The sequence below is a fragment of the Otolemur garnettii genome, unplaced genomic scaffold (assembly GCF_000181295.1).
Source record: "Otolemur garnettii isolate 467f Iridium unplaced genomic scaffold, OtoGar3 scaffold00005, whole genome shotgun sequence".
Taxonomy (NCBI): domain Eukaryota; kingdom Metazoa; phylum Chordata; class Mammalia; order Primates; family Galagidae; genus Otolemur; species Otolemur garnettii.
In genome coordinates, this window is record NW_003852400.1 from 39,731,338 (window position 1) to 39,741,671 (window position 10,334).

Here is a 10,334-nt window from a genome sequence, read left to right on the forward strand (position 1 = left end):
ATATCTTTGAACTGATAGGATTGCCAATGATTTGAATATGGGATGTGAAGAAAAGAGATGAATTTACATGACTTCTGGTTCTTGGCTTGAACAATTTGGTATTTGTGCCATTTATTAAAATAGTAAAGACCAAAGAAAGCACACTCAGGGTGAGGATGTGCTATAGATATTACGAGTTCCATTGAAGAGAATGTTGAGATGGAGAGATCTACTAAAGTGCCAAGTGGAAAAATAAACACTGGAAATGTAAAACTAGAACTAAGAGATGTGTTCTACATTTCTAATTCCAAGAACGAATTTTTGCTCGTGTAAAAAATAAAATGTAATTATTGACTTCTGCCTCTGGCTACAAATGAGTAACAAGGGCAAAAACCACCCTCAAGTGATAACTATAAACTATGCCAAAAAGAAAAATTTAGACATTGGAAAACGGGAACCCAGAGCTTTGATATTGGAGACAAGAGAAAAAATAATGAGATGGGCCTGGTCATCATCTGCCTGAGGTAATTTTAAGACTAGAAATCAGTGCTCTTACTGAGTTTAGGAGATTAATATCTGAGTTCAGGGAAGATGAGATTTCTAAAATTGGCAGAGAGAATTTCGGAGAGCAAAAACACCCAAATATCTAAATAGGAGCGTTTTTTGAGTCTTTGGCTGAATATCATTTAGCACATATTATGAACAAGGACAACTTTTAAGAAAAGAACAAATAACAGGGTAGCTATAACACAATTCCAAGTGTTCACACAGGATCGGAAATGGTTCAGTTTTTTCCCACCAATGTAGAGAGACTTCATTGACTCTACATGGAAATTAATAGATACACAAGAGACCACACCATAAAAGTAGGAGTAAATTAGTTCTGAACATCAGGCTACTCTAGATTCACTCTTAAAGAATTTATAAATAAGTCTCCAAAGGCTCAAACTAATCTACAATTAACTTTCTATGGGGAAGAGGTCTAATACTCTTTAAAAGAAAATTTAAATAACTAGCAATCAAAAATGTAAGATTCATAATGTCTGGCAACCAGTGCAAAATATTGAAATATGAAGAAACAGGAAAATGTAGTCCATTACCAGGAGAAAAATCAATCTAAAGAAACAGACCCAGAAATGACAGGGATGATAAAATTAGCAGGTGAGCACATTTAAAAAGTTATTATAAATATATTACAAACATTAAAATATATCAAGAAAAACATGAACATAATGGAAAAAGGTGACGTGAAGAAGCATAAAATGTAATTTTTTGAGATGAAAAATCACATGGAATGGCACTTAACAACAGATTAGATACTGTGGAAGAAGATCAGAATATATCAATAAACTTGGAACACAGAAGTAAGATCTATTCAAAACGAAGCACACAGAGGGAAAAAAACTAATAAAGGAAAAACAAAAACTGAACAGAATCTTCTTTGATAACACCAAGTGGTTTAACATACAAATAATTAAAGTTTCAGAAGGAGAAAAAACTATGTATGTGTGGAGAGGGACAAGGACAGCAAATAAAAATATTTGAAGAAATGATAGACAAAAATGATAGCTATAAACTCATAAATCCAGAGAGCTCAGTAAAATTCAAAAAGGACAAACTCACACATATACACAAACACAAATGTAGACACACACACATCAATGCACATCATAATAATACTGCTAACAAATAGAGACAAGAGAATTTTTTAAAATATTATAGAAAAACATACATTATATCATAAAAAGAAATATAAGATTGATAATGGATTTATCATCCATGACAATGCAGTTAAAATATAATGGAATTGGAGGGAAAAATATTTGTCAGTGAAATGCCATATGTAGCGAAACTATCTTCTAAAGCAAAAGCAAAATAATAGCTTTTTCAGACAAACTAAAGCTAAGAAACTTTGTCAACAGCAGACCTTTACTACAAGAAATAATAAAACTTCTTCAAGCAAAGGAAAAATGATGCTAGACGGAAACTCGAGTTTAAAGAAGTAAAATAATACTGGCAATGTAAATATGTTAATGTATGATGTATTTTCCACTTATGTAAATTATTTAAAAGAAAATGAATGTTTAAGACAAAATGAAAAACAAGCATAGGGTATAACACATGCAACAGTAAGACATAATTCAATGAATGGGAGAAGGGAAATGAAATTAAGTTGTATAAGTCAAGTGATATTAATACTATGTGAAAATTGATTGTGGTAAGTTAAAAATGTATATTATAAACCTTAGAGTAACCATTAAAAATAGAACAAAGATACTACCAATAAGCTAATAAAGGGATAAAATAAATCCTTTAAAAGTGTTAGGTTAATTGAAAAGAAGGTAAGTAAAAAAAAAAAAGAAAGAAAAAAATAGATGGGACACATAGAAAACAAATAGTAAGGTGGCAGATACGAACCTAATCATATTAATAGTTTTGTTAACTATTAAAGGCCCAATATTCCAATTAAATAACAAAAATGATCAAATTGAAAAAATTGCAAAAAGAAGACCCAAAATAGATTTGTCTACAAGAAGTATATTTTAGTTACAAAGGCACAAATAGCTTAAAAATGAGAAGATGGAAAAAATATACCAAGAAAGGATCAATATAAACAAAACTGAAAAGTCTTAACATCAGAAATAGTGACCTTTAGAGCAAGGAATCCCTCCAGCTACAAAGAGGGACATTTCACAATAATAGGATCAATTTATCAAGAAGAAATAAGAATTTGTCTATTCAGCAAATAGTAAAGTTTCCAAATACATGAAACCCTATTCACAGAACTAAAAGGAGAAACAGGCAAAGGTGTAGTTAGAGCTGGAGCTTTTAATACCTCGCTCAGTAAATAATAAAACAGGGAGACAGAAAATCAGTACAGAGAAGCAAAATCCATCTGTGCTATCAACTGAATGTAATTGGCATTATAAGAAAACTCATTATAATACAGTAGAAAACACTTCCTCTCCTAGTACATATGGAACAAATCACTAAGATTGACCATATTCTAGGCCATACAACAATCTTCATCAACTTCAAAAGAATTAAAATCATACAGAGTATGTTCTCTAATCACAAGAGAGAAGATTAGAAGCCAAAACCAGAATGATATTGGAAAATGTCCAAGTAGTTGGAAATTAAGGAACACACTTCTAAATAACCCCAAGAGTAAAATAAATAAATAAATCTCAAAGGAAATTAGTAAATATTTTAAACTGAAAAAAACAATGATTTATAGGGAAAGTCTCAAAGTGAAGTTGTTACTTTTCTCAGGATTCTAAAAATCCCTTATTATATTGCTATTGTAATCAAGTTTTTCATTACTGTTAACTTCATCCAAATCAGTCCTCTCTGGCTATAGGTCCTCCCCCCATCTTCTGGGCATCCACCCCCAAAGTGGGACAGTAGGACATCCCTGGATTGGAATGAAGTCTTAACTTTGCCAATAGCCAGTTGCTATGATCTGAATGTCTCCCCCAAAATGTGTATGTTGAAACTTAATCTCCAATGTGATTAGTGTTAAGAGTTGGGACTTTTAGAATGTGATCAGTACAAGGGCTCCACCCTCATGGATGAGATTAATGCCCTTATAAAAGAGGCTTTAGAGAGCTGCCTAGCACTACCTCTCTTCCACATATGAGGACACAAGACAGTGCAAGTCCTCTCTAGATACTGAATCTGCTGGCACCTTGATCTTGGACTTCCCAGTCTCCAGAACAGTGAGAAAATAAATTTCTGCAAATTGTAGTATTTTATCACAGAAGCACTAAACAGATTAAAATCCACTGCAGTCCTTTCCCTTAACTAAGCCTTATTGTTCACGTTAAGTGACAAAATTGGGCAGAATGATCTCAACAACAGGTGACCAATGTGTCACAGTTGGTCTTGTCACCAAAATCCCTGAATCTCAAGAAATTCCCTAGTTTTAGAAAACCATGTGGGTTTCTATTTCAAAGATCCTCCCAACACTAACACTTCATTACCCCAAGCCCTTCACTAATATTTTACTTTTACAATATTTTTCTTTTCATGTCATCTTCTTGATTTTGTTCTCTTAGGAGTTTTGGGTAAAAGTTCTTGACCTTTGACTTATATAAATGTTGATCCAGTCCCGGAAGAACTTCATGTCCTTTGATCAGACTAAATGCAACCCAAGTTAACCTGGTTTTCCATTTCCATCATGAAGAGACCATTTAGAGGACTAAGAGAATTTTCAGATTTTTTTCTAATTCTTAATATCCTATATGTTTCCATGTTGTAGATTATTCTGTGGTGGTTCTTGGGAGATCCACTAAGCATACCTCACCTATATGGCAGGGTAGCCCAAAGCAATGGCTACTGGAATCAGTACAACTGATGACTAGGAGCATTAATCAATTCTTCTGCTCTTAGTTTTTTCTCAGCCTTTGATTCCATTCTTTGGACACTTTCATAATCTTACACTGTTATTCTAGTTAGTTGCAGGAAAAAAAATCAAATTATAAAGTGGTGAATCAATCCTCGTTGCCTTTCTTAGAGGGAATAGACAAAAAGGGAACTAATCTACCACATATGCCTACCCTTAAACTCATGATTTCAATCATGTAATACACTAGTTACATAATTAAATATGATTAATATACTAATCTCGTCTGTCATCCGTGGAAAACACACAAGGAAAGGGAGAAGATGCCTCCTCTAATGCCTGGAAAGAATTGACAAGATAACAAAAGCTACGGCTTTCACATTTGATAACATGAGGTCAGCATGAAAATTAAATTGCATCATAAACAAACCATGGCAGTTTGTTGGAAGGCATGGAGTTTCTCTTTAAAACATGATACCTCAAAGAGACTAAAAAACAAATATATCTGCATAATATATTATAAATTGCCTAGTGATTTTTAAAGTTAGGAGAAAAATGAAATAAGCATCATAGACAAATATGTACACTGATGATACATCTTACTAGATATTAGTTACATTACATGGGCTTTCCTCATCTCTTTTCTAGATGAAATCTCTGCTTAAAAAAATAAAAGAAACTACAGTGTTTCTTCTAAAAAGCCCCTGAACACAGCAAAGATTTTATGTGGGTGGCAGTGGAGTTAAGAAAACCTCTGAATTTTGCATTATTCTGTGCATGGGTCCCAAAATAGTGCTAATTTTTATTCTCCAAGAGAACAAGTCTCCTAGTTTTTGTTTGCAGCTTCCTCCAAAACTAAGACTCAGACATAAATTCATGGAAGTTGAGTTGAAGACACTTAGAGTGACAGCTCGTATTGTGTTCATAATCACCCACTCTCCCCACCCTACTACTGGAGAAAGCCACGTGCACCAGATATCACATTGGCCTTTTATGCAAAGGCAGAGCTCCTGAATCTTGCCTCTAATCTACCACATATGCCCAGGCAAGTCTACAGCCCAAAGAAAGAGATTATACTTTAAACAAGAGAAGGGTCTACCCCTGTCTCCAGATTACCACTCTGGAACCCTGTCCCACCATCAGCTGTAGGACACTGCTTCTTTTAGAACTATTCCCATTTCATACGCAGGAGAATTTGTGCAATAGCTTTAAAGTTTGTATACCAAGTCTTACCATTACTTGCTCTCCGGCCATTAGGCTTCAGCATGAATAACAAGGTTTCTGCCCTGGCCCAGTACTTAAGTACACATAATTTTACAGAGATCAAGAAGCTGGGCTTCAGTCTCCGTCTCAGTAACCTGAGTGGGGTTACAGCACCCCTAGCCCTAAGGAACTGTGTCTACAAGCAGCTCTTCCACCTTTTGAACTCATCGGGTAAGGAAGCCTGACCCTTTCCGGGATGACCTCACTCATCACCTAGGAAGTCTGGGCTTTTCTGGTGACTCCATCCTTCACACAGCAGCATGAATTGAATTCTCTTCTGGACAGTTGTGAAATCCAGAGAGAGAGGCTTAGACTTGACTCAGTGGACAGTGAGAAGCCAGGCTAAGTGCTTAAACAGGAATGCAAATTAATGAAAGTGGCTTTCAGAAAAATAAATCTGGCAAGAGTAAGACAATGACTAAATACAAATAAATCTGCCTCGTACGCAGCCCCTTAGGTCCATTGATACTGCCTTTTTCCTGATCATGGAGTTTATGTTGCTCCTCACCTCTGACTCTGAAAGTGACCCAGAAATAAGGCTTTGAGAGCTGGTTATTCTTATCCTCTCTAGCGGATTCTTTTCCTCCTTTATATCACTTCCATCTTTAGAAAAAAAAAAAAAACCTGCTGCCTTTAAGACAAGAATGATAAAAACAGGGATGGTAATGGGGTACTCAGAAAATGTCCAGCGGAAAACTGAAACCAACCGAGGCATTCTCAAATAGCATAAGTGCCTCTCCAAACGTTCAAGCTCCAAAGCAATTCAAATGCATTCAGTAGGCTGTTTTCCATTTCTTACTTAATCCCAGGTGGGCCTTAACAAAAACAGAATTCAAGTATGTCTTATCCCTTCACACTGGAGTGAGCCAAAGGTGATTTGGAAGGAGCTAAGATTTTCTGATATTCAAGAAAACCTTTCTACTTTTTTTGTTTTGTTTTTTCCTTAAAAGAAGTAATAAGAAATCTAATGCAAACCAAGTCAGAATGTTGCACATATAACTAGAAACCTAAGCCACAGTTATTCAACTCAGTGTGTTTCTTTGTTTTCTAACAATATGCCTCACTTCCTTGTCCATTTTAAGAGACATTTCATGTACATGGTGTACTTCTCACCCTTAAATCTCAATGTCCATTTTCACGGCCACAGCAGAGATCAATCAGCTAAGCCAATGTATAATCTGATGTAGGTGCGGATGTTACCCCCAGCCCAAAACAAAGTGAACACAACAGACATAGAGTGCCCAGAAGGTAATAGGGAAGATTGAAATCCATTGAAGAGAAGATAATATTTGAAGGAACCCTAGAACTCACGTACAGAAAAATGAGTCTAAGACTGGGAATTTAACAGCTCTGCAGTGTTCTTGGGTTCGTTTCTCTGTCCCTTCCACTCAAGCAATCTTTAGTCTGCTTAGGGGACAGCACTTCTGAGCTTGGGCAGTGGGAGCGGGGAAAGGCCTAGTTCAGGATCACATTGTACAGATGTCCATTTTTAAAGGCTGATGAACATCAGAGCAAAAACAAACACACCTCTTTAGAAGCAAATAGCTGAATTTGAAAACCTGGGTTTGAATCCAGCCCTTACAAACTTAGAAATTTACTAGCTGAGTAAACAGGGCAATTCACTGAACTGCTTAAAAATTCAGTCTCCTGATTTGGTTAAATTGGATAATCATATTTGCTTCACGGGGTAGTGTAAGAATATGTCGTTCTAGAGATTGTCATCAGTACCATCTAGCCACATGCTCCCCTCTTTTCCATTTGGAAAAGGGAATAGCACGTGGCGTGCCCGGGGGAGTATCCGAGGCAGACATTCTTCCTTAATACTTCTATAGGAAAGGACTAAGGTGCCCTAAAACTGACTTTAAAATTATAAAATACCTAACGAATATTCAAAGAAAGACTTTGCATTATTAAAAGAGATCTGAATACTGGGTGAGAACATGCAGTGAAGTCTCTCCCCAGAAGACAAGACAGAGACTGTCCAGCTAGGCTTTGTTGTTTTCACTTGCTGAAAGCCAATTTGCCTCAGGGGTGTGAAACCACCTGTGCCAGAGTGGTCTGAACCCACATCTGTCAGAACCTACCTCATGCAGACATTCGCCAAGCCTGAGTATTTGTCTCACTAGTTTGGATTTACAAAAGACCTGGACTTTGGGATGTCTCCTGGACTAGGGGTGACCCAAGGCCTGCCAGGTTTCACCAGATCATAAGACAACTTGTTCCTGCCAAGACTCCTCTGGGCTGAATTGACACCTTGAGCTTCTAGAAAAATAATTTAGTCATGAAGAATGGAGAAAGTCAGGATCCTTAGGGAAAAATAAATGGTCTGCTGGAACTAGATAATATGAATAGAGTTTTTTTTTTAAAAAAAAGAACATTTTTTAAAGTGTAGGTAGACTGTAGGGAAAGAGGGAGAGGGAGGGTGGAGAGAATTACTGACTTTAAACATAAGGTTTTGAAAAAGCCTTTAAATGTCCCCCAGAAGTGAAGAAATCTATGTAGATAAGGTCTCTTTATGGGACACAGCTGGCTTAGAGGGATACCCTATCCTCGGTGGGGACTTCTCTCAGAGAATAAATAGGCCCCCATGCCCAATTCCACCCCTCTCTGCTCCTCCTCATCTCCTGCCATTGCTAAACCCAACTGAAAGCCAGAGGTCAAGGGAGTCCCTTGCTACACTCTATGGAGGCCTGCCTCTCAGGACACAGAGCAACATGGGAAATGCACCAGAGGTCAAAGCACCAAGAGATTTGCTATTTGCTTAACATTGTGCATTGAATTATATTCCCCCCAAAAGCTATATTGCTGTCCCAATTTCTAGTACTTCAGAATGTGCCCTTATTTGGAAATAGAGTCTTTGCAGAAGTAACCAAATTAAAAAGAAATTGTCAGGCTTGGCGCCTGTGGCTCAAGTGGTTAAGGCACCAACCACATACACCCAAGGTGGTGGGTTCGAATCCAGCCCGGGGCTCACCAAACAACGATGGCTGCAACCAAAAAATAGCCAGGCATTATGGCAGGCGCCTGTGGTCCCAGCTACTTGGGAGGCTGAGGCAGGAGACTCGCTTGAGCCCAGGAGTTGGAGGTTGCTGTGAGCTGTGATGCAGCACTCTACCCAGGGGGACAGCTTAAGGCTCCATCTCAAAAAAAAAAAAAAAAAAGAAAGAAAGAAAGAAAGAAAGAAAGAAAGAAATCTTCAGTTTGGTCCTATCTGATGTGACTATGCCTTATAAAAAGTGGAGATTCAGGGGTGACTCCTGGGCTCAAAGGAGTAGGGCACTGACCCCATATATGGAGGTGGCAGGTTCAAACTCAGTCCCAGCCAAAAAAAAAAAAAAAAAGTGGAGATTCAGACACAAAGACACACACAGAGAGAAGACCATGTGAAGACACACAGGGAGAAGGTGGTTTTACGACAAGGGATACCCGGGATCCCAAGCACCAAAAGGTAGGATTTTCCCCTAGCGTCATGGGAAGACCTTAGTCCCTACCTTTGATTTCAGGCTTCTGGCATCTAGAATTGTGAAAAAACAATTTCCTGTTGTTTCAAAGCCACTCAGGTTTGTAGTGTTGTTATGGTAGACTTAAGAGGCCAATATACTTGCGAAGGTGCCAGTGGCCCTTGATTAAGCAGCCTTAAGTTTTCAGAGTAGGTGTTAGCTTCAAAATAACTCTGAGAAAGACTACCACAAATTCTCTAGAACAAAGTGTTTTTCTTCCTTGTGAATTAGCCATAAAAAGAGTGACCCAAACAAAACTCATTGTTTGAAGAATGACTACCCCTCCTATCCTAAAGAGATGATAAGAAACTACACAGTCAGCAGTTCAAAGAGAGAGAGAGAGAAAGATTGAGCAGGGAAGCCCCACCCAGAAGCTAATAGATTTCCTATAGTACTAGGAAATCTTTCTTATCTAGAGGGAAGTTTTGTTTTCTTGTCAATCAATCCCAGCAGATCTTCTGAGGATTGACCACACCTTGGGCTGGGGAATGCTCAGGAAGGAATGTAGGAAGGAAGAGGGGAGAGGCGATTTCCTTAGGGGCCAGCTGCTGGCAAGTGTCGTACCCTGGGAAAGTGGTGGTATAGGAATTCCTCTCCCAGGAGAGCAGCCAGAACAGCAGGAACAATGCTTTGAGCACTGATGGTGACTCCCAGGTCACGCCTTGAGCAGTGCGTCCACAGGCAGCAGGCTATGCCACAACACGTTTTGGACTCTCAGAGTGTGGTGTTTGCTTTCCTTGTTCAGTCCAGCTGCCAACACGCAGCGTTGGTCTCAGGCTAGCTCTTTTCCAGAGAGACAATTAGGTTCACCTAAGATTAACGCATCAGAATAACTAAAAAGGCAGACGGCAGAAGAGAAGCCCTGTTAGCACTTCCCAATTGCCAGTTTCTTGGCTGATGGTTCCCCCGAGGGAAACTGTGCTTTGACTACCAAAGTGATCCCTTTATTTGTAGATTCTGGTTCAGCTGCAGAGACATAAGAACTTGGAGTGGTATCTTCCTGATGAAGCAATTCAGAAATTATTTAACAGTTAAAGGGCCACACCTGGTGCACCCATGGCCTTTGAGGACAGTGGAGGCACAGAGAGACTTCCTGCCTTGGCCCTTGCACCACTGACAGTAACACTCAGTTAGTGGAAGTTGAAATAGCCTATTTCTACATCAGTCTTTCTACTATTTAGAAAAATTTCTTCTTTCACTTTCAAAATTAAGGTACCCTGTCGAGAAGCATTTTACTGTTATGAGAC